At 41.2% G+C, this 25406-nt stretch overlaps 1 protein-coding gene and 1 non-coding gene across 2 annotated transcripts in view; both read left to right on the top strand.

The window, feature by feature from the left end:
* PDZRN3 (PDZ domain containing ring finger 3) overlaps nucleotides 1–25406 on the top strand; it is a 249317-nt gene that overhangs the window by 30528 nt on the left and 193383 nt on the right. The window lies entirely within an intron of this gene.
* LOC142865034 (U7 small nuclear RNA) lies at nucleotides 1894–1956 on the top strand. The gene has a single exon (XR_012915336.1). It is a non-coding gene; the product is annotated as a U7 small nuclear RNA (small nuclear RNA).

The raw sequence follows: 25406 nt of genomic DNA, 5'->3' as shown, positions 1-25406 counted from the left end.
TAGGTGATGCATAGCTGGTGTCACTATATACAGGAAACCTTATTGCTAAACAGGCCCAGAGATGGATCATCCATTTCTAGGGGGAAAGACTACAGTTTCATCCCATATACCAATTTCTGTTGGTTTGCAGTGACATAGCCCTGGGTTATGGTGTCCTGAAAGGATTCTGGGGCTATGACTGGGTTAAGTAAAGGTGAACTTGGTGACCATCTAGTGATGATCACTAGATGCTCTGGGCATAAACAAGAAGAGGGGTGACAGTGTGGTTGTGCATTTGCTATTTCTAGATGAAGTCACTTAAATGATGTTTGTGTTTTTTTTTTTATTTCCTAATTTTTTTCCTAATTTTTTAATTTTAGAATATTATGGGGGTACAAGTGTTAAGGTTACGTACATTGCCCATGCCCCCCCTCCCTCCTCGAGTAAGAGCTTCAAGCGTGTCCATCCCCCAAACGTTGCACATCTTACTCGTTGCGGTTGTATACACCCATCCCGTCCTCCCCCCTCCCACCCTCCTGACACCTGATAAATGTTACTCCTATATGTCCACTTAGGTGTTGATCCGTTAATACCAATTTGCTGGTGAGTACATGTGGTGCTTGTTTTTCCATTCTTGAGATACTTCACTTAGTAGAATGGGTTCCAGCTCTATCCAGGAATATACAAGAGTTGCTAGATCACCATTGGTTCTTAAAGCTGAATAGTATTCCATGGTATACATCTACCACATTTTATTAATCCACTCATGAATTGATGGGCACTTGGGTTGTTTCCACAGCTTTGCAATTGTGAATTGTGCTGCTATAAACACTCGAGTGCAGGTGTCTTTTTCATAAAGTGACTTTTGAGCTTTTGGGTAGATGCCCAGTAGTGGACTTGCTGGATCAAATGGTAGACCTACTTGTATTGCTTTAAGGTATCTCCAAATTGCTTTCCACAGAAATGTCATTTGGAAGTAATGACTCTCTTTTATCCCTGGCACAACTGTGAACTCAATAAGGCAGTGTATCTTTTCGGTCTTGCAATGTAAAATAAAGTGAACACCTTTATATTAAATAGCACTTTTTTTTTTTTCTCTCCACCTATCCACCCTAACCACTTTTACTGCTTTTACTTGACCCTAATTGCCTACTACAGCAGTAGAAGACACTACCAGAATTATGTTTCTCTGAAATGCAGCTGATCTCCTTAGCATTAGAAGGGACACGTTGGGTTAGAAAGAAGCCTGAGACTTAAATCAGGACACCCGGGTTTAAGTCTCTACCCAGCCACTCACTCTGTGGTCTTGGTATCCTAACTGTTGAGCCTCAGTTTCTTCATATCTAAAATGGGAAGGGTATTTACTACCTGTCTTTCCCACCTGTCATGCTGTCTGGGTGGATCAAGGACATAATGTAGGGGAAAGATTTTTTGCTATTAAGCATGAATGTGAAGAGTTGTTATTCCAAGCTAAAATTTTTGTGTCAGCTATAAGAACCTAATACCAAAGCTAAATATAGAAGTTAGCAAAATATTTCTGCGATCTGTTTTCTTCTTGTTATGTATTGTAGCAAGAATGTGGCGCTGCTATAGGGTCATTGAGAAAACCTTGAACTATTTCAGGGAGATATGCTTTCCAGAATTAACAATGTGACCAATTAAAGCAAAATATTCCCTCTTTACTCCGTAGTTGCCTTAAAAAATATTGGGTATTAATTTCTTTCTAGTGCCTACACAGAGCCCATTGTACTGATCTATAGACTTTGTTATATTTATTATTAATACCATTATTTTATTATTATTATTTTGCTATCAAAACTAGCCTTTCTATAAACGTCTTTCTAGCATACATCACTTCCTACCAGTCAGATATACATAAAAGTTAGGTGAAAAATAGAACATATGCAGTTCTATTAATTTATCTAGTTCTATTAGAATTTATCTGGCAGGTTTTTCAGTTTTACCAGAAAATCCCCCATGGGGAAAAAGAAGACTAGAACATATGGTATGATGTAATTTGTTTATTTTTGAGGCATTTATGTATGTCAGTCTTCACACAGGAAAAACTCTGAGCTAATAAACATTTTATAGTTATTATTGTTATTTTGTGGGGTGGGATTATGGAAGACTTTAAATTTGTAAAGTCGTGTTTCTGTAATGTTGTAATTCTCCAGGGTGAGTGTTTTTTCATTTTATTTTGTTTTTGTAATCCAGGTAAACAGTGAAGTTGAAAAACTTGGTGAGTTAGAAGTTTCTTTGGATTTTTAAATACCACAAAGCTGACTCCTGCTTGTGTATTTCCTTTTTTGAAATTACTCATCATTCTCACTGCTAAAAGCTCATAGCATATGGCACCAGGTGTGGAAATCAGCGGGCGTCTATTTCGTGCTGAAAATCTGCAGCATTTCTGCCATTTTCTGCCCTTTTGAATCAGAGTTTACTTTATGTCGACACTGTGTGCTTTTGTGGGAGTTCAGACTCCAACAGAAGTTTTAAATCTGTCCCCCCAAGTCATCCCTTAATAAAAAGATTTCATTAGATAATCCACAAAGCATTTTAAAATCAAGAATAAATCAGAAGTGACTGGTGTCCCCATTCAGTTTTTTGGCGTGAAGATGAGGTCAAAAGATGAAATCTTTGGTGATTTCCTAAGGACAACAAAACAAAAACAAGCCTTTGACAACAATACGGATAAAATACATTTCATATGAAGTCATCATTACGCATGCTATCTAGACACTTATCTTTAAGTATAGAGGTTTTGAGAGCAATAACCTTTATCTATTTAAAAAATAATTTTTTTTTGTCTTTTCATCTGTTGCTAAGAGACAAAAAGTGCTAGATGCATTTTCGTTTAATTTGGAAGATGTGTTTGCAGTGGGCTGCCTTCGATTATAAACTATGAATCACGTATAACATGAGAGAGCTCTGGGGAAACCAAAGCACTTGGCAGACATCTTTTTGGAGGCAAAAACTAAGCCCAGCGACTACAGATGAGGGTGCTGGGAACAGGCGGAGAGAATGTTGACAATCAGGAATTGTCCATGGGCATTGCAGATAGGAAGTCTTGAGGGCAGAGTAGCAGCTGCAGGCACCGATTTGCAATGATGCCAGTTTGGCTGGGGACTCTGAGTCTTCCAGCGTGGGTAGCTGCCACAGCATGATTTCTTCTAATGAGGATTAATGATTCCTTTGAGGATCACCGTAGAGGCAGCTGGTATGGACTTAGTCTTCCACGCTGAGTACCATGCTGCTCAGCGGAGACCTCTGACTTTTACCCGGTCTCTGTCTATTTCGATGGTCATTGGAACTGCATAGAGACCGAGCCCCACCCCCTTTCTCCTGAGGGTGGCACTCTCTGCTGCCTTGGTGGCTCTTTTGATTCTCTTCATTTCCATCTTTCCTCACTTCCTGCTTTCCTGCTGGCCCTAACGGGCCATTTGAGAGCTGTCAGGATCAGAATTTAAGCCCAACAATGTTTGGTTTCATAGCCATCCCCCCCGCAACCCCCCAAAAGAAAAATGCAAGTCTGTTTTTAAAATGAGCTAAATATGTTTTTTTTTTCCTATTTTTGAATATTTGGAGAAACAAATAGGGTGCAACAAAATCGATGCTGACAATCTAATTGAAAAAGACAGTTTTTTTGTTCTTTTGATTCAACAGTTTTTGCTAGGAAATGAGTGTTTCCAGGCATGCTGATTTGAGGGTCCCTTAGCCAGATACATGTAGCCCATATCCAAAATATGGTTAGGTATTGATTTAAACAAACGAGTTGGGGGATGAATTATATAGAGTGTTCTCTTGTTGTGGCTTGTGGAAAAATCTTCATGTTGCATGAGTTTTTAGGGTACCAGTGGAAGTGAAACCATCAGCAGGTGACATTCGTTTGTTGGATGTGCACTTAGTTCTGCTTAATATGAGATAGATCAGAATATGTAGAGAGCTAATATGTAGTACCTGGCTCTAGGGAACTTACCTGGGAGACCTACGTTTAGAAGAAGATAATTGACACTATGTTAATTAGAAGGGCAGTCCGTTTATATGGTGGTTAAGAGCCATGGACTCTGGAATTAGCTTTTGAATCTGTTTCTGCCATTTGCTAGTTTCATGACCATGGGCAAGCTTCTTATCATCTCTAGCTAGTTTCATGACCATGGGCAAGCTTCTTATCATCTCTAGCTAGTTTCATGACCATGGGCAAGCTTCTTATCATCTCTGAGCATTGCTTTTTCTTCTGTAAAATGTGGGAAATGTTATATATATATATATATATATAGATATATATATCATAGAGTTGCCCGAATAAAGAAAATATTGCATGTGTCTGAATACTGTAAGTTTGGCCCCAGAATAAATGCTCACCAGGTGGTTAGCTATACTGAGTTATTTCCTGTAGGTCCTTAGAGGCCAGGCTGGAAGGGCTTCCAGCAAAGCAGTGCTTTGATGATGGCTGTTCTGACACGGTTTCATAAACCCGAAATTACAGTTGTGAATAGACCGTTTTCATTTGTTTTAGATTTCTTTTTTGAAATTAGTGACACTTTGAATCCAGATTAAGAGCTGCCACTTCCTAAGGCCATATAAATCACAATAATTGGTCAATCAGGGGTAATTCTTAATATATGTCTTCGTGTGAGCAACATGGTAATTCATTGCATGTGTGCTGACTTAAGTGTTCTAAAAATAAAGCCAAACAATTATGTGTTCAGTATCAGCTATTTTTAAATAAGTGCCAGAACAGATTAAGGATTTTTGTTTTTCTGTTGACTCATGAGGAACACTGGGATTTTCTTAAACTCGTGAAGAGTTCGTTTTTCTTTGACAAAGCTTCCCTTAAGATTGCAGGCTATATTGAATTACTTTTCGGTGTGACATTTTTTAAGTCTTGTTATTAATGAAATACACCAAAGTAGAAAATTTGAAAAACGCAGTAAAGTATAAAGACGGTTACAGAAATTCTTACTGATACTAAGCATTATCTTGACCAAAAAAACTGTTATTGGTTTCATCATTCAGGAATGGATGTAGGGCTTATGTGCTAGAATCTAATGGAACATGGAAATTGCATAAGGAACACGTAATATTTTCATTACTTGTTCTAAACTCCAGATTCAGTGAAATGGAGGAAGTGCAAGCAGAATGGGATTAAGTATGATTTTGTTGCAGCATTGTTATTGGATTTCTGATGCTTTGTGTCATTCTTTGAAATATCTGGGACACTGTGCTTATAAGAACCCCGGGTGAGATAATATGAACATCTGATAAGGACTTGGAATAGAATTGCTGGTCATAAAGGAATTGGAGAACAGAGAGAATCAAGCAAGAAAAAAAATATCCCATCATTTTTATTGAAAGCTTGAGACTTCTTAATCCTCTCCATAAAGCGACGTCTTAATTTTCTTGGATTATTAAAGGGTAAGTTTGAAAGCTAGAAAAAGGGGGAACGATTTTCCCCTTTCATTTTAAGGGATAATGGTAACAGAGTTGGTGAAGTTTATACTTTCTTCATTCAAATGCCCCAATTAGCATCTTATTACAGGGAGGGCTAATTCCATTTGGTATATAAAACAGTAAAGAGACGAAAATCAAACCGAAGAAGGACTCTACACGCCCAGTTTGGCAGAATCATTTTCAGAGACTTCTTACCTTGGTATCTGCATTTTAATAAAATCCTAAATCATGCTTTGACTATTGTTAGCCACAGCCTTTGAGTGTACTGTGTTTTGACAAATAAGATTTTTTTAGATTGCTGAGAGTTAAAGAGCTTGTAAAATGTATGTCTGTGGTGCTATATGAATATGTATGTGAATCTGTGAATATTTCTGCCTGGGTACAAGTACTTTGTTGGCTACACATTAGTTAACTCCAGAAATTTTGTCTTCACTCACTAAAGACAGAAGATAAACTGGATGAAGTTATAAGCTGTTTTGAATATAGTCCATGTTTAGTAACCTTCAGTTATATTTTGTACGAAATGAAAGGAGAATCCTTTGGGCAAGTGGTATTATGTAAAGTGATAGCAAGGAAATCATTTTTGACAAAGGGACTTAATTACCTGTCAAGCCTATTCATAAGTAAGTGTAGGTTAATTTACTTGATACACTAAGTAAATCTATTAGGTGAAATTTGGAAAATCTCACCTACTAAACTTACTAGATTTAACAGTATAATCAGGGATTTTCACTGATTCAGAGAGAAAAGGACGAGGAAGGAAGTTGCTATATCTATTGAAATGATATTTTCCTTTCCTCCTTTAGTTTATTTGAAAGTTAAGCCCATATCAAGTGTGTGGTGTTTTTTGTTTTTTGTTTTTTGCCATGGCTAGAATATTAAAAGCATTTAATAACAGGAGCTGTTTTGCTCAACATCTCTAATCATCAGGGAAATGCAAATCAAAACCACAATGAGATATCACTTAACCCCAGTGAGAATGGCCTTTATCAAAAAATCTCCAAACAATAAATGCTGGCGTGGTTGCGGAGAGAGAGGGACACTCCTACACTGCTGGTGGGACTGCAAACTAGTTCAACCTCTGTGGAAAGCAATATGGAGATACCTTAAAGTGATACAAGTGATTCTACCATTTGATCCAGCAATCCCATTGCTGGGCATCTACCCAAAGATCCAATGACACTCTACAAAAAAGACACCTGCACTCGAATGTTTATAGCAGCACAATTCATAATGGCAAGGCTGTGGAAACAGCCCAAGTGCCCATCAATCCAAGAATGGATTAATAAAATGTGGTCTATGAATACCATGGAGTACTATTCAGCTCTTAGAAACAATGGTGATATAGCACATCTTATATTTTCCTGGTTAGAGCTGGAACCCATACTATTAAGTGAAGTTTCCCAAGAATGGAAAAACAAGCACCACATATACTCACCAGCAAATTGGTATTAACTGAGCAGCACCTAAGTGGTCACATAGGTACTACAGTAATAGGGTATTGGGCAGGTGGGAGGGGGGAGGGGGGCGAGTATATACATACATAATGAGTGAGATGTACACCATCTGGGGGATGGTCATGCTGGAGACCCAGGGTTGTGGGGAGAGGGGGGGAAATGAGCATTTATTGAAACCTTAAAATCTGTACCCCCATAATATGCCGAAATAAAAATAAAAAATAACAGGAGCTGTTTGTGGCCTTTTGTTATAATCCATCCCAGTTCTAAGTGATCTTTTAAAACTCAAAATAGTGCATGTCCAAGGAGAAGTTTGATGTGCTTCCTTTCATTCTGAATTAGCATCTTCCAGTCTTGATGAAGCATGACGAAACCTGGGAGAAACACAAGACAAAAGGGTTATAAAAATAACATCATGTCATCTCCTGGGAGGACCGGCCATTGAACTGTTTCAAGATTAAGCAAAAGAGGAAAGCAGTCCTTCTGATATGTCATAGGGCAGGGAGAGAATCCACCCTCATCTGAGGAAAATCAGAGTGAAGGATGGTCAGCGAAGCCTGTTTAGCATTTTGCACTGATCAGCAAACCTGAATAAGTGTTTCTCAGACTTTAGTTGGTCATGTACCAGATGCTCAGTTTTTGCCACGTATGTGCCACCCGTTTTGCTAAATACTTAACATTTTCCTTAAGCAACATTCTTTTCACATACATTTATTTTTAAAGGAAACTGTGTTTCATGACTGCAAAATGGAAAGCCATTTTCACTTGCTGTAAATAGAAGATAGGAGTAAAAATAAATGCAACAAAAATGTAGTGCTAGTTCATTTAAGCCAGATAGTTTGCTTGCAGAAAACTCTGATCGTTGAGTCTTGCTTTCTTTTCTCTTGGATTAAGGGCAGAATTACTTAGTGGGGTGAGAAGTCAGGATGGTGGCTGGGAACAGGCCTGAGGAGAGTTTTCGGGGTGCAGGTTCTGTTTTATTCCTCCTGTGGGTAGTATTCAGGAGTGTGTACCTGCCGTGAAAATGTGTCAATGTGTCTACTTGGGCTGTATTCACTTTCTGTTACAGTTAGCCCCAAATTGCATCTGTCGCCTGGATGTGATCAGACAGATTGGAGATTGACAATGGAATAATTTGCTCATCACGTGGTCAATGTCCCACGACAGCACAGCTGGGGCCACCTACAATAATGGGACCTTCTTCCCTGCTGTGTAGACCAGTGTGAGCTGAAAGCTCTGTGTAGCTCCTTTGGTTTGGTTGGTTGAGGAAAGGAGGAGCCTTTAGAGATTAGAAACCATTACAGAGAGAGGAAGAATTCTATCTTTTGTCCAAAACTTACATAGTAAATATTAATGTCGTGGGCCAAAAATCAGGGAATCCCTCTTTGATGAACAAACTTTTGTTGGTTTTTATACTTATTACATTTTTGAAAAACAATACTGTCTTTATGCATTCCCGTTGTGGCTATTGACTGAATGTACACAACCCAAGCGTAGATATAAGTACAGCTCAAACAGCAATTCATTCTACACTGCTCTTTGAAAGAGCATCCTGCCAACTTTTTCTGTCGTTGACCCACAGTGAAACATGTGTTTTACATGTGTGTGACCCAGTGCATCACTTACAAATGTGAATGGGTCTGGTATATGTGCATGAAAAAGGGGAAAATTTCATGAGAGATGCTCATCTGTACCACATGCAATGCAGTCTGGTATTTCTATTTTATTCTTTTTCTTTTAATGCTGTTTGCCACCCACTAAGTTGGTTTCATGGCTCACCGAAGGGCAGCAGCCCACAGTTTGAAAACTCTCTGCTTTGGGGGACAGAGCTGAACCTTGCAAGTGGACAGCAGATGGATGTCTCTTGCTGGTGGCATTCCCTGGAATCTGTTGGATCGGCTGATGGCGAGTCCCAAGTCCAACCTGTTGAGATACGAATGGAGTCAGATTTGGCTTTAGAATACATGACTGTATTTGCAAAAATAATCTCCTCTACCTGTCAACTCTCCACTTGCGAGAACTTCCTGGCTGAGGCAAAGATCATGAGCTCTGCATGCCGCCAACAGATGGGTGGCATTAGCTAGTGGTCACTTGCGTAATAACGGACTTACTACAAAGGGACGCGGGTCCGGGTTTTGGAAGCCTAACTTGTTTCTGAGAGCAACGCTTTGGTGTGCAAGGTAACTTCTCCTTCAGCCGAGGAATTTGTATCAGCCTGATGTTTGATTTGGATGCTTTGTGTGGCTTGTGTTATGACTGTGCACATTCTAGATTCTGTTGGGGAAGGTAGTTCAGTTATACCTAAAAAGTCTTCTGAATCCAGTGTCTGTTGGGTTTTATGGTGAGGCATCCCCATGAGGTTTGCATTTTGTTTTTATTTCGGCATATTATGGGGCTACAGATTTTAAGGTTTCAATAAATGCCCATTTCCCCCCTTCCCCCCACAAGTCTGAGTCTCCAGCATGACCATCCCCCAGATGGTGCACATCTCACTCATTATATATGTATATACCCGCCCCCCTCCCCCCTGCCCAATACCCTATTACTGTAGTACCTATGTGACCACTTAGGTGCTACTCAGTTAATACCAATTTGCTGGTGAGTATATGTGGTGCTTGTTTTTCCATTTTTGGGAAACTTGACTTAATAGTATGGGTTCCAGCTCTAACCAGGAAAATATAAGATGTGCTATGTCACCATTGTTTCTTAGAGCTGAATAGTACTCCATGGTATTCATATACCACATTTTGTTAATCCATTCTTGGATGGATGGGCACTTGGGCTGTTTCCACAGCCTTGCAATTATGAATTGTGCTACTATAAACATTCGAGTGCAGGTGTCTTTTTTGTAGAGTGTCATTGGATCTTTTGGGTAGATGCCCAGTAATGGGATTGCTGGATCAAATGGTAGATTCACTTGTATCGCTTTAAGGTATCTCCATATTGCTTTCCACAGAGGTTGAACTAGTTTGCAGTCCCACCAGCAGTGCAGGAGTGTTCCTCTCTCTCCGCATCCACGCCAGCATTTATTGTTTGGAGATTTTTTGATAAAGGCCATTCTCATTGGAGTTAAGTGATATCTCATTGTGGTTTTGATTTGCATTTCCCTGATGATTAGAGATGTTGAGCATTTTTTCATATGTTTGTTGGCCATTCTTCTGTCTTCTTTAGAAAAGTTTCTGTTCTGAATGTGAGCTCTCAAGAGCAGGGACACACTGAGCTCAGTACATCCTATCTTCCCAGTAGCTGGAGCCATGCCTGGTACAGAGTATTTGATCAGGAAATATCTGTCACCTGACTAGGGAATAGATTTTTCAAGTCACATGACCAACTTCTGAGGGTAAAACTGCAGGCAGTGTAACATCAGAAGCATTCGAGGCAGGTGACAGTATGTCATGAGGCCTTGGGGACATTTGATACGTTGACAACATCTCCTGCAGACAGGTGGGATCTACCAGCTGTCCGTACAGGAATAGCAGTAGGTTAAAATAGATATCTCTACCAGGGCCAGGAGGAATTCAGGAGTAGAGAGTTTCTTAATTTGGAAACAAGGGAGTAAATGGGCTTGCTAGAGAGTGATCATAAGTAAGCCCTAATTTTGCTTTAAAAAAAAAAATAAAATAAATATAATGACATCTTAAGAAAATCAGGAGTTTAATTTTTGGTATACCACATTGGGTTTTATAAGTTCAACTTTAAAAGTCTGCTACATGTATGAATTCCAGTCTTCATATTTTAATTAAACATTTTTCTTAGTCGTGTTCAGCGATAAGATTTAGGAAATTGTGCTATCTCTGGTTAACTCACTTTATGCAAAACAGAGTCTTCAGTTTCCTTTAGCGGTTGTGCTTTTTGCTTAATGAAGCTGTTGGTTTTGCCACCATATTGGAAAATAGGTAATAACAGTCACCTTTGGCCTTTCCTTCCTCGTTGACTTGGACTTTATCTTCCTGTTGGAGCCAGTTTTACCAACATAAAATCAATAGCAACTAAGTTCTGGAAGATGCCTCTGCTCACTTCTGAGTGTGGTTATTTTCTTCGATGGAAGTTTAGTCACTATTGTGGCCATGGAATTTGCATTCACGTCCCAGGAAATAATTCCTTTGCCACAGTTGCTTAATTAAACCAGAGTCTCAGTGCAGCAATAAACCACAGTGGAACTTTCTGAGGGCTTCTCTGGAGGGATTGCAAAGGAGAGGGTGTTAAACTAGGGCCCTGGGAATGGTCTTCATGGCTTCCTGCTACCGGAACACACCCCAAGAGGTATATGATGAGGAAGATGATGTTTAAAGCCTGTTGTAGTGAACAGATTTATTTTTACCTTTTTACTGCTATCTTTTTGCCAAAATGTTGGAGGTTTGTGTTCTATGCTGGACTAATGAGAAAAGGTGACAAGCTGAAAATGGATGAATATTCTCATGAAATGAGTATTAAGCCGAACACAATGCAAATCTTAATAGAAATGAAGAGATCAAGTAGAAGTTTCCTAATGGACATCACCAGTGTGTTTTCTAATAACGTTTGCTGACAAACACTTTCAAACTTAAGTTCCTAAACTTTAGAATGGTGAAACTAGTATACAGAACAACTGTCTCAGTTTTTCCTTTAAACATGTAGGCCAAGAAAGGAAACTAAAGTTGTTTAGAATTAGTGGAGCATCTGCTAGTGTGTTTATATGCCAGCCAACCTATAGAGCTGAAATGTCATCTCTGGAAGTTGGTGGCAGCATGGACTCACATTTAAATAGCTTATTTTTGGGGGGGAAAATGCTTTTCGTTAACAATTTAAAAAGGAGAAGATAAAAACAGTGCAGTTTCTCTTATTCTTTTGGGGTGTGGGATGGAAGAATTCATTCAAATAGCCGGGCGCGGTGGCTCACGCCTGTAATCCTAGCACTTTGGGAGGCCGAGGCGGGCGGATTGCTCAAGGTCAGGAGTTCGAAACCAGCCTGAGCAAGACCCCGTCTCTACCAAAAATAGAAATAAATTAATTGACCAACTAAAAATATATATACAAAAAATTAGCCGGGCATGGTGGTGCATGCCTGTAGTCCCAGCTACTCGGGAGGCTGAGGCAGGAGGATCGCTGAGCCCCGGAGATTGAGGTTGCTGTGAGCCAGGCTGACGCCAGGGCACTCACTCTAGCCTGGGCAACAAAGTGAGACTCTGTCTCAAAAAAAAAAAAAAAAAAAAAAAGAATTCATGCAAATAGATTTTTTTTAGTGAGTGATACCTCAATTACACAAGTTAAAAGGATTGTGGTATGCTTTCTGCATTAGTAACTGCTTTCGTTAACATATATCGGTAATTTTTACTGTGTTTAATGTAGCATTTTGCTTAGCTGATATCCTAACAAGAATGAACATATTAATGATAAAATGCAATGCAGTGTTTGCATTTACTTTGGAAAGAATGCCATGGAGTGCTGTTGTTTAATGGCATACCATTAGTAACACTAGAATCTAAACCAGAATAACACTAGAAGAATCAAAATGGTTGTTACAAGTGACTTTAAAACAAACACACACGTTAAAAAAAAAAAAAATCTAGGTGGTTTTATTAGTAATAAACGTTTCCTTTTTCTCCCTAAATCAGCTTTCATTTGTTTTCTTATCCATGACCCATATACATATTTGTGCACATGTATGCCATTACATAGAGAACCAGCCAATTAAGAAATAAAAGTTGTCCTTTTTAACAGCACAAGATAAGGGGAAAAAAAATGAAAACCTGAAGAAATAAACGTTGCTAACTTGTGCTGGAAGCGTAGCCACTTTTAATTGGGCAAAAGGTATTTTTGCTGCTCAAGTTCAACTCCAAAGTGACAGAGGTCTACCTGTCATTGTCCTGTTTTCCTGAGCGGAAGTGGTTCTTTTTCTCTATTCCTCATCTTTCTATTAATGGCTTAATCTCCCTGGCACCTTGAAGTTCAGTGGCAACCATAGAACATGCTCTTGTAACAAGGATGCCACATTCTGCTCGTTAGGAGCTTTGAAGTAAAACTCTCAGGCTATAACTGGCCTGGGTTTTTTTTTGTTCTTTCTTTCTTTCTTTTTTTCTCTCATCGTGTACCACACCAGACAGGGGGAATGTCCTTGCCTTGTCAAAGACAGAAAAGAACTGCCCTGGCATTAGCAGTGAAAGCATACAGCTAATTGTTGGTGGTTTCATGTTACAGACCACCTACCAGCCAAAGGTAGATCTTAAGGCAGGGGTCCTCAAACTTTTTAAACAGGGGGCCAGCTCACTGTCCCTCAGACCGTTGGAGAGTGCGCACTGCGGGCCCAGGACGAGTTGGCTGCTAAGCAGGACAGGCAGCGGTGGCAAAAACACCCTGCGGGCCGGATAAATGTCCTCAGCAGGCCATATGTGGCCCGCGGGCCATAGTTTGAGGACCCCTGTTAAGGTCTTTTAGAACCTGTTTAAGGAAACCAAAGTGTCATTTTGATTTTATTTAGGAGAGCACTGAAAAGTGATGGTAGACACATTGCTAAATGTCGCTGGTGTCTGGAAATAAGTCATTTTTTCATGACATTAGGGTCACCTGTGTGTTTAATTATCTGGTCCCAGGACTCCCATGCCCAGAGTCTAATGGGGACCATTCACTGCACCGTAAGTTAAGGAGATATTCACTGTCATGAGCTGGCCACCTGGGGCACAGACTCCCGCAGTGACAGAGTGAAGGACTGTGGTCTCAGGTGAGTGCAGACTGGAGGCCGTCCTGTCCTGTCCTATTTTACTTGTGGAGCTTTCTCCCTTTCTGATGGCAGATTTTGTTCTGTGTGCTGGCAGTGCTCGTGGGGCAGAGAGAAGCTCCTGGCTGCTGTCCCCTTTGCAGAGTGTGACTGGTCGGCCACACGGGGAGAGATGGGGAGAGAGCGCGACCATCACAGGTGGGCTGGTGTGGGGACTTCACGCTTTTGTCCCCAACTGAAAAGGTCTCTGACCCCAAACAGCCTGAGGCTGTTCCAGTTAGCGTGGTTAATCTGTTATTACACGGTCCACAGAAATGCTTATGAACTTCCATAAAATTTCGCCACAGTCGTACTATTGAGCAGCGGTAAGTGTAGCAGGGAAGGGGTGCGCTGGCTGCGTGGGTTCGAATCCCAGCTCTGATACTGTTAGCTGGGTGATATTGGCAAATTGCTTTTTTGGACTTTTGTTTTCTCATCTGCAAAACTTAGGATGATGGTACCTCCTAAGTTAGCTGTGCTGATTAAATGAGTTAATACATCTCAAGATTTTAGAAGCTCTTGGAAGAGTTCTTAGCACATAGCAAATATTCAGTGACATTATGATCACATTATGATTATTGATCGTTTTCCATTTGTCGGGAGCCTCCTGTATGCAGTGAGTTGGTAACCTGTGAGCTGGGTTATCCTAATGTGCTGCTCCCTTTCCTTCTCCCCACAACCCCAGTGTGGCAGTAGCCCCGTCTTCATTGTGCACGTGACACCTCTGCGACTCACTTAAGTGCCTCATTAGGGGTCACCTGGCTGTCCGTTGAGAAGAACAGAGTCTAAGTCCACATCTGGCTCTGTGTGCTGTTTTTTCTGTTCCATTCTGCCCAGCCAGGTCCCAGGCCAGCGGGACATTATTGAAGCCTCATTAAGTGAACAAGCATAGTACAAGACTGTGTGCGTGTGTGTGTGCACATAAACAATAACATTATAAAAGCTTATAACCAATTATATATACCTATAAAATATAAATCTTGTTTTAAAGACTTCCGTTTTCATGAAGCAGAGTGTTTGGAGCTTTGAGTCCCATACTCCCATTTAACTAAAATAGTTGATCTTCTGTGTGAGATTCTAATGTTATAAATAATAATAGTTATTATTATAATGTTATAAATCGTAATAAAAAAATAACAGTAACCAACTAAAAAAAGTTCTTTTTGTTAGTATAGGTGTAAGAAATAATGAGATTTTGCACACAGCAAGTTGCCAGCAGTAGCTTAGCTTACAGGGTGGAAGGAATGGAATCTGAGATCTTTTTATTACAGTATAGAGTTCTCTTTCTTTAAAAAAAAAAAAATCTTACATTGAATGCACCACCCCAAATTAAAATGTTCTGTGGAGTTGCCGCAGTCTTTGAAACATCAGAAATTTGAAAATGAAAAAGACCAATCTCCACCTGCCTTCCTCTCCTTTCCTTCCTCCCAAGCCCCAAGGTGAGCTGTTTGCAGCCCGGCACCAAGCCTTCCATACCTTCTCCGTGACTGTACAAAATAGAAACACGTCTGGTTTTCTTTTCTTTTTTTTATCCTTGTCTTTACATAGACAAAGTCCTACTGTACTCATTTTCTGACATGTTTTCTTTAACATTGTATTATATGCATATTCTTCCAGTGCATAAAGATATAAGTCATTGGTTTTAATAAATGCATGCTATTTCATCATCTTGTTTTGAGTCCAGTTTATTCAGTGACACGTCTATTGATAAATCCTTAAATTATTTTGTACTTTGGGATCCGCAAACAGGACTATAATGATGTCCCTCTGCATCTTTCCTATAGTCCTGGAACTTGGGGACCAAAAGAGTTGAATATCATATACATTCATAGAATTTTTAAAATTTCATTGTCTTCAAAAAGCAAATATTTCTTTGTAATCAGAAAATAATTTTTATATAAAATATACATAAGTCAATGGTGACACATTCACACCCACACACAGACATACCCACACAAATTCCAAGGCTGGTGATTGGTAGATGTGTCTTCTAAAAGTAGAGTCACGTTTATTCAAAGACTAACATGAGATCGTTGGATATATATGGTCATAGCAAGGGGAGTGTTTAGTGTGTTTGTTTTAAAATGTGGCGAAAATTAGAAAACATACTGAGCAGACTGTTAGTTCTTTTTACCTACTCAGCGGACTGAGAGAAAGCCCCCATCCCAACCCCCAAAATACGCACACGATTCTGTGAAGGATCCCAAAAGAGTGTTGCTTATGTGTTTGTGTTCGTCTGTTGTTCTGTATATAAAAGTATGTCTGAACCTTGGAATTTATGCTTGAGTGAACCCTAAACTACCCCCAATTTATCCTCTCCTCCCCCCAAAAAGTTTTATTTACTGAAATAAAACCTGTTACTGGTTGCTTCTGGTACATTCTGTCAAAATTGTTGACCAAATGCTATAAAAGCAGTTGTATGGTATTTCAGAAATAGAGAATTTTTTTTTTTTTTTTTTTTGAGACAGAGTCTCGCTTTGTTGTCCAGGCTAGAGTGAGTGCCGTGGCATCAGCCCAGCTCACAGCAACCTCAAACTCCTGGGCTCCAGTGATCCTTCTGCCTCAGCCTCCCGAGTAGCTGGGACTACAGGCATGCGCCACTATGCCCGGCTAATTTTTTATATATATATCAGTTGGCCAATTAATTTCTTTCTATTTATAGTAGAGACGGGGTCTCGCTCTTGCTCAGGCTGGTTTTGAACTCCTGACCTTGAGCAATCCGCCCGCCTCGGCCTCCCAAGAGCTAGGATTACAGGCGTGAGCCACAGCGCCCGGCCTAGAAATAGAGAATTTTATTATTATAAATAAAGCAAGATAGGAAACAATAATGCAATAACAAAGCGTAGTCATTTAGGGAGAATTACCCAGCCACAGATGTGCAAAGAGGTGTAGGATGAGGTCCATGTGCACTTCTTGTAGGCAGACTGAAGTCAAGATGAAATAAAGTCCTATTTGGGGTCTCAGGCTGGACGTCAAGAGGTCACGTCCCAGGTGAAACAGCCATAGCACGGAAGGGGCCCTGTTGTCGCTTGAGTAACTAAGCCATTTGGATGGAGTCCAATCCAGCCTTCTCTTCTCTGTGTCAAATTGGGCTCTGGAGGACCACTGGCCGTTGACATCACAGGGTCACTCTGTGTCAGTGGTGAGTGAGGGGCATAGTACGGAGAGTGACACGAAACCTTCTAGCCCGTGGGGAGGAAGAGCAAGGAAAATGCTGACGTGTTTGCCTCCCAGCCTGGGCCAGCTTGCTTGCGTGAGCTGGCTGCACGGCAGAGATTCTTTGTGGTTTGGGGGAGACTGAACCCCAAAAGGATATGATGAGTGCTCTGGATCTTCTTGCCAAAGAAATGCTCATCCTCATAGTCTCTCGTTCTGTCTACCTCGCCCATGCGTGTGCACAGTTTCAAGGGACTCATGGACACTTGGAACCACCCACAGACCTCTGTTAGGCATTCTTAAGTTCTTTGCAAGGTCCTAGGACAAAGCCCTGAAAACTGATACTCTCCCTCGGCCAAGATCAACGCAATCCTGACGTGGCCTTTCAGTTTTCAACCGGATAAACAAACACACACAGGAACACTTCACAGGATATGAAGGGTCCAAGATGCCAGATAGCATGGAAACGATGGCTGGAGGCTCGGGGAATGCCTTTCATGGGTCAAGGTCATCTGGAATCACTGCTTCTCCATGGTGTTTGGAATCTATAATGTTCTCTATAGAGGCCTCAAGGAGCTTAATCGAAATATTACGATGTAAATGTACCCACACATGTACACATACACACATAGACACACACACACACACATACTTCATAGCTACTAGAATAGATCCCATGGAGCAAACAGTCTGCCTATCCAGTCAAGGTTGGGACCACATCAATAGCTTTAAACCACTAGGAGTTTCAAGAATGATGGTGCAGCGGTGATGGAATAGCCCCTGAGTTGTCTCCTTGTACAGCCAGGCACAAGGTCCCCTGGGACAGGCTGCTTTCTCCTGTAGCAAGTGAGGCCCACGCTTATACGGGACCAGCTCCCAGCGGACCACACGTTCAGAAAAGCTTTACAAATGTGGGCTGATACCTGTTCCCCTCCATGTTCTCAACTGAAATACGGAAATCATAGTAGTACTTTAAAAATAAGCTTGTTGGAATCTGTAAATGAAAAAAACGAACATGAAGCACATACGGGCCTTGGTGCATCTAATGTGCTAAATAACTGGTAGCTTCGATTGATTATTGTTATTATCTGACAGTAGCTTGTGTATTGCTCTTAGGCCCCATGGAGTAGGAATGTCTTACCCTTTTTTTTTTTTGCTGCTATAACAAAATACTGTAGACTGGGTAATGTATAAACAACAGGACTTTACTGTTCACAGTTCTGGAGGCCGGAAAGTCCAAGGTCAAGGTGCCGGCAGGTTCAATGTCTGCTGAAGGCTCTCTACATCAGAGTTGATGCCTCATTGCTGTGTCCTCACTTGGGACAAAAGGGATCCCTTGAGTCTCTTTTATAAGGACGCTGAGCCCATTCACGAGGGTGGCTGCCTCCTGTCTTAATCATTTCCCGAAGGACTCACCTCTTAAGACTGTATCACATTGGGCATTAGCTCGTAGCATATGCATTTGGCGAGGACAACAACTCTCAGACCATACCAGGGGCCTTCCAGAATTAGTGTATGTTGGAAAATTTTTATCTTTGGATATGACTGAGTTTTTTCAAAATGTAGGGAGTAGGGGCTGGCTAAGAGGAACTGCGTTTAACCATGATGTTTTCCTTTGGCAAACCAAGTTCCCATGTAATTTTTTTCTCGCAGTTCATGGATGGAGCCGGAATTCTGTCCTAACACCTGTCCAGTTCATTAACCGAAATATGGATGTTTCTCATAGCTAAGCTGAAAGAGCAGGAAATGGCAAGGCAGGCGGGTTCCTCATTGGCCTCTAAAAGCAAACTTGGATTTTTGGCTACTATTAAAGTTTATCTTTTAAATAAGAAGAAAAAAAATCCTTCTGGATCCTCTGGATCAGGGGTCCTCAAACTTTTAAACAGGGGGCCAGTTCACTGTCCCCCAGGCCGTTGGAGAGTGCGGTGCACATTCCACACGTGCGCACTGTAGACCCGGGACGAGTCGGCTGCTAAGCAGGACAGGCAGCGGTGGCAAAAACACCCGGCGGGCCAGATAAATGTCCTCAGTGGCATGTGGCCCGTGGGCCGTAGTTCGAAGACCCCTGCCTGGATCCTTACTATATTGACATATTTTTAGCATTTCACCTGTAAAATCAATTAGTTCTTCCCACCCCCATCTGTCTGTCTGTCTGTCTATCTGTTTGTCTGTCTCTCTCTCTGTCTCTCTCTCTCTCTCTCTGTAAACCCCTTTTGGGCAGACTTTTTTTTATTTTTTACGTATAACTCATTCTCACTCTCATTCGTTTTCACCTAAACATTTCCTCCTAAAGGAATCTTAGGCCAGGTGCAGTGGCTCACGCCTGTAATCCTGGTAGCACTCTGGGAGGCCAAGGCAAAGAGGATCACTTGAGCTCAGGAGTTCAAGACCAGCCTGAGCAAGAGTGAGACCCCGTCTCTACTAAACATAGAAAACTTAGCTGGGAGTCATGGCGCATGCATGTAGTCCCAGCTACTCGGGAGGCTGAAGCAGGAGGATCGCTTGAGCCCAGGGGTTTGAGGTCGCTGTGAGCTGTGATGATGCCACGGCACTCTACTTGAGACAACAGAGTGAGACTCTGTTTCAGAAAAATAAGAAAAGAGGATCTTAAATTTCCTTGTCCACTGTGTAATGGGAATAATTTATAGTAACTAAAGCTACCTTGTAGAAGTAGTTGAGGACTGTATCATTCGGGATCCCAGGAGTAGACAGATAGCACCCTTAAGATAAATTAGGAGTGGTTAGTAAGTATTACTAAGAGGACTGTTTTCACGGATATGGGAAGAGTGTAGGGCAGGGGTTGGCAAACTTTCGTAAGTTTGCCAGACAGTGAATATTTCCAGCCTCACAGGCCTTGTAGACTGTTCCAGCTACTCAACTGTGCTCCTCTATGGTAAAAGCAGACACAGATAGTACCTTAATGAATGGGTGTGTCTTCCAGTAAAAGAAAAACAGGCTTTGGGTGGGATCTCTTGTCCCCTGGGCCATAGTTTGTTGACCCCTAGTGTGTGGGGAGAAAGAGGATGGGGCAGTCACCTGGGCTAGAAGCCATGCTGTGACCAGCCTTTGTCTTGAAGGGCAGAAGAGGAAGATGTTACTAGAACCTAGAAGGTCACTCTGTGAAGAGGGCCATCCAGAGGGGAGCTGTGATCTCTGGGGGCCACTGCTATCAAGAGGCATTACCATGGGAGGGAGCTGGGGACACACATCTGGGCCTCATTTCTACTCCCTCCCTTGCTTCTCCTCTTGTGCGTCCCATTGACTTTGGTCCCAGCTAGAAGCCAGTAGAGCAAAGGAGCCCGTGCACCTGTTCCATTCAGGATGTCTTCCCTGGGGACAGAGAGTAGGAATAGGAAGGGTAAGTGAGATTTGGCACATGATACACTCAGCATAGATTCTTCTAGTAGTACCAAGGGTTCCTGTTCTTTACTAATCCTGGTCGTAATAAACAACTGCATCTCTGATTACATGTGGGATTTATGTGCATTCTTTGAGTTTACAAACTAAAACATAAATGAGTAAAGAAAGCACTTGCAGAGCTTGCTTCTGCAGAGACCCACTCCCAAGCAGAAGTTAGTCATGGAATAGTTTCTAATCTCTCGGATTGATCAAGCTGTCCTCCATATTCTTCTTTCTGCAGAGATCCTTTGGGAAAAACATTATACTAAGCTCTCAATTGGGGTTTGAAAGCAGGGACAACTCTCTTTGCTAGAATGAATGAGTAAAAATTGACCTTTTATAGAATGATTCATCATTCATGCATGAGCAAGTGACTCCATTGAGAAAAGTATTAACGTAGTCATGTCCCAAAACATCACATCACACTGCAGATTATTAAGGTCAGCAAAAATGAACATTTTGTCAGCTTTGCAATCCACACTACTAGAGGCATTGAAAGTAGGTGGCGTGCTTGGTTTAGTCTGATTTTTTTTTCTTATTTTTTCTGATTTGTTGTCATGATTCTTTCTCCAGAAATTTCCCTTACAGCTAACACTTCAACTTCTTTATCACGCTAGATGTGTAGTAACCCACACCAACAAGATGACAAGTCTATAAAGTCCTGCCTTTGCAGGACACAGAATAAATAGGTACTGGTTTCTATCAATAAGTGCATTCAGTCAGTGAGTTCCACGGTGCAAAATTTTAAATTGTGCAAGGTCGATGATTCCAACGGGTGCGTCAAGAAATTTGTGGTTGGTGTTGATGCTTGTCTTGAAAAAGATGAATGTCTTAGTATTTGGGGGCAACTTAGAATTCTACTTGTATCACTCTGAAAACTTGTTTCTCTACTTTTTTTTGTAGCTTGGATCACTGATCACTCACAGAGAGGTACATTGAAAGTCCCTGCTGGAAAGTCAGGGCTGTGGCATTCTTGTTTGGCACACTGGAGCCTGGAAAGACGAGTAGTTGCCTTGATTTGTAGGTTTGTGATGGGGAATAATGCAACTTAGGTCTTGAGCATGCAATTTCATTCAGTCTGTATTACTATGTGGTAGGTGACTATCCTTTTATATCAGTTTTATTTTTGAATGGCTTTGGGTAACGCCTACAGTCAGGTGTGTAAATTGCATCATTTTAATTCAGTTTCAATTTAGACTTTGTTCTCCCATCCTGAGCACTGGATAGAGTTCAATTCCTCATTTTGGGGTAGGGAAAGGTAAAGAAAAGATTTTGGCAGAAAATAGGCAGCTCTCTACCTACTCCAATGTGTATATCTGTGTGTGTGTGTACATACATGTAGTTTCTTCCAAAGGATATATAGTTATTCCTTGCAGAATGATAGCAACATAACTAAAGATGCTTTAGTTCATTTTTTTTCTATTTTCTCTTTTCTTTATTTCATCATCCCTTATCTCTTTCTCTCTTTCTTTCCATGATATTGCTGCCTTGGACTTTCAGTTACATGATGGTATTTTTGGCAGTCAAACATGCATTTGATAAGAGGCTTATTGCTACTTAACATACCAAAATTGGTTTGATCAACATACATAGAGAATCACAGGAAAGATGTAAAGATCCTTAGAGAGCAGTTCATTCGGTGTTCACTTGCATAAGGAGAAACCAGAGGCGTGTGGAGCTACAGGACCTGTTGTCATTCTCGTCATCTGAGTAGTGGCAGAGTTGGGACTCGAACTAGGCTTTTTGTACGTTGCAGACACCTTTGTGGTCTGCAAACAGCACACATATCGTATTTGCTCTGCATTTGTTTGCAAGCGCTCTCAAGCATTAGCTGTGTAATTATAAACCCTTGTTCTTCCTTTCATGTCCAGTATAATGCCATTTATGTTCATTACTCTTGTAGGCGACCCCATTGAATTATAGAAGTGCTGATTTTTGTGAGACAGATGAAATCCTTCAGAGCTTGGAGATTCTCTGCTATATTAACTTACTAAGTTTTTTTTTTTTAATTTTTAAAAAACAAAACATCACTCTGCTCTTTTGTGGCGCCCTTCAAAGCAATGACGTAGTATGGCAGCCCTTTGGTGAGATTCAGTCCCATGGGACAACCTGCCACACACAGTAGGGCCACACTGCATGTCAGCGAAGAGATTGTTCAGCACAGGATTGAACTTCCAGAGACAGAAAGGGGCTAGAATGCGAATTCATTTACAAAATCACCTTTATGTTTTTTAGGTTGAGTCAGTACTGGCTATTTTGCTTTAAATAACAGCACTTGTTCAAAAGTACTTATTCAGCATTGGCCTGAACCCATTGACTTCCTTTCTGTTTTTAAAGAAGTGGTGGTGGGTGTGGCCAAGAAGGATTTCTCAGCTCTACAAGCTCCTTCTGCCTAATTAGCATGGCCAAGTACTCAGTTTGGGTTTAGAAGCTTTATGTAGCTTTGGCCCAGAAAGCAAGTCTGTCCTGGGGCAGGTTTTCTTGATGGCAAGGTCTCGGAGAGATTAGCAGTCAAGAGGCTCCAAGAGAGGGGTTAGAGTGTACTTAGAGGACAGCCTTTAGCTTTAGAAGGTAATTAACGTTTGACATTTTTTTCCCTTTTCAGGCTGAGTGTCAGATATCGGACAGGGCTAGAGCCAGCTCATTAATCCTGACAACTGTTACTTCTCTGTCATGTTAGAATAAAGGGTGTTTGCCCTCTTAATTTCAGGCCTTCTTGGCTCCTCCTATAAATTGCTCATGTCCGGAGGAGGCACTGAGAGCCTAGCTACATGTTGCTCTTCCTAGCAGCCGAAAGTTTGTGTTTGTGGCATGGCAGAATTGGAGGGCTTATCTTGAGTAAGATGGAAACACCCTTCTGTATTTGCTGTGATTTTTTTTTTTTAAAGTGTTACAACATGGGTTAATGTTTAGAGCTGGCTGTGATAAAGACTTTTGTGAGGGGTCAAATATATATATATATATATATATATATATATATATATATATAGCTATTTTTAAATATTTATAAATTACTTTTGAAGGGCTTATGTAGATTTGGAAGCATGAAAATCATCTATACCACTTCCCTTTCACCATTGATTTATTTCAGGGGGTTATACAGGGGTTGGAAGGCTTTTCCTATAAAGGACCAGATGGTCAATGTTTTCAGCTTTGGGGGCCAGACAGGCTCTGTCGCAGCTACTCATCTCTGCCATTGCAGTGTGAAAGCAGCCATAGACAGCAATGTAAATGGACAAGCAAAGCTGTGTTCCAATAAAACTTTATTTAAAACAAACAGGCAGTGGGCCACATGTGGCCCGTAGGTTGTGGTCTGCTAAACCTCAGCTACAAAATTCTGTTTCTGAAAGATAGCTCTGGCTTTGTAGCTAGATTTTATCTTCGAGGATGGTTTGCCTCTCACTTTCCATCCTTATCCTTCCAGATACCTGTATTCTAGATTGTCACTTGCTGTACCCTGTAATAAAAATGTATGATCTTGAGGTGCTTTGTATATACTTTGTCTTTCTCTGGCAACTGAAGGCTGGCCATGGAGATCTTGCCTAGCTGTCTCTCTGCTCTGGGGTCCTGTCCTACCAGAGAGGGTCACCTTAGGACAAAAGAGGTCTTTGGGGCAGTTAAAACTAATCAGCATTTCTACAAGCCAACTATCAACAACCAACCTCTGTTTCTTGCTGTAGGCTCTGAGAGAAACCATAAGCCCAGCACACTGTGGGACACAAAAGAGCTGAAAACCTCTCTTTTTGCTAATGCGTTGAGTGGTACTTTCACTTTTTTTCTCAGACCTACAGTCTGAAATCTCCAGAAACTATCTTTTCAAAACTCCAGAAGTTTTTCCAAGTTTCTCATTAAGCCATTCACATCCAAGTGATACATGTGCATAGTTTTCTTCCCAAATGCAGAATGGAATCTACATTTTAAATTTTTAAAAAGAGAGGGGACGCTCTTGCAAAATGAAGCTTCTCCCATTTATCGGGTGTTGGGCAGGTGGGAGGGGGGAGGAGGGGATGGGTGTATAGTTGATGAGTGCAATGTGCACCACCTGGGGGGTGGACACGCTTGAAGCTCTGACTTGGGGGTGGGTGGCAAGGGTAACCTTAACAACATTTGTACCCCCATAATATGATGAAATAAAAAAATAAATAAAATAAATAAAGCCTTTCCCTCTTTTCTGGATCCCTCTTGGGTTGGTGTGATTATTTCCATTGGTACCTAATTCGTTGCTGGCTTGGGACAGGTCGTCTTGTTTTCCACACTGCTGTCCCAACTGCTTGCAGTGACTCAGGTGTGCTTGGAAGCCGGATGCAACCAACCATGTTGAGTTCTGTGCACCTTGACAGCCGGAATGTACAGTGTGATTTATAGGAGCTGTTCACACAGAGATCACCAGATAGCTTCGTTTTCTGACATCCATGCAAGATTTTGAGGCCCGTGGAAGAGAAATACATTCCAAGGAACCAGTGGAAGCTAATGACATTTCTAAGTGCTGTGATGAATGGCTCCAGGACTTTTTCTTCTTTGTACGTCTAGTAGAGTCTGCTAGAATACAGCACAGCATTGGTTTTCTGCACTAACTGAGTTAGCAACTAGCAGTTTAACCACATGAAATTTGTTCCTTTGGAAGAGCTTATTAAAACCTTGTAAAGAAGGATTAGAGGCCGGGCGCGGTGGCTCACACCTGTAATCCTAGCACTCTGGGAGGCCAAGGTGGACGGATTGCTCAAGGTCAGGAGTTCGAGACCAGCCTGAGCAAGAGCGAGACCCCGTCTCTACTATAAATAGAAAGAAATTAATTGGCCAACTAATATATATAGAAAAAATTAGCCGGGCATCGTGGTGCATGCCTGTATAGTCCCAGCTACTCGGGAGGCTGAGGCAGGAGGATTGCTTGAGCCCAGGAGTTTGAGGTTGCTGTGAGCTAGGCTGACATCACGGCACTCACTCTAGCCTGGGCAACAAAGCGAGACTCTGTCTCAAAAAAAAAAAAGAAGGATTAGAGAGATAGAGGAGGAAAATCAATCCACGTGACCACATATTAAATGGATCAAAACTTAAGAAAGTATATAGCCATGAGCAAACAGATCTGATGTTTTATTTTTAGTCATTTTTTTTAATCAAGCTTCAGAAGAGAATGACCTTGGATGCCTGAAATCTAGCTATTCATTCCAGCTTGCTTATCCATAAAAGCAAGATGCTAAATGAAATGATTTTTAAATTTTTTGCGTGTGTGT

This window comes from Microcebus murinus, chromosome 28 (genome assembly GCF_040939455.1).
Source record: "Microcebus murinus isolate Inina chromosome 28, M.murinus_Inina_mat1.0, whole genome shotgun sequence".
NCBI classification, from domain to species: domain Eukaryota; kingdom Metazoa; phylum Chordata; class Mammalia; order Primates; family Cheirogaleidae; genus Microcebus; species Microcebus murinus.
The sequence above is the reverse complement of the archived record's forward strand: the minus strand, read 5'-3'. Positions and strand labels throughout refer to the sequence as shown.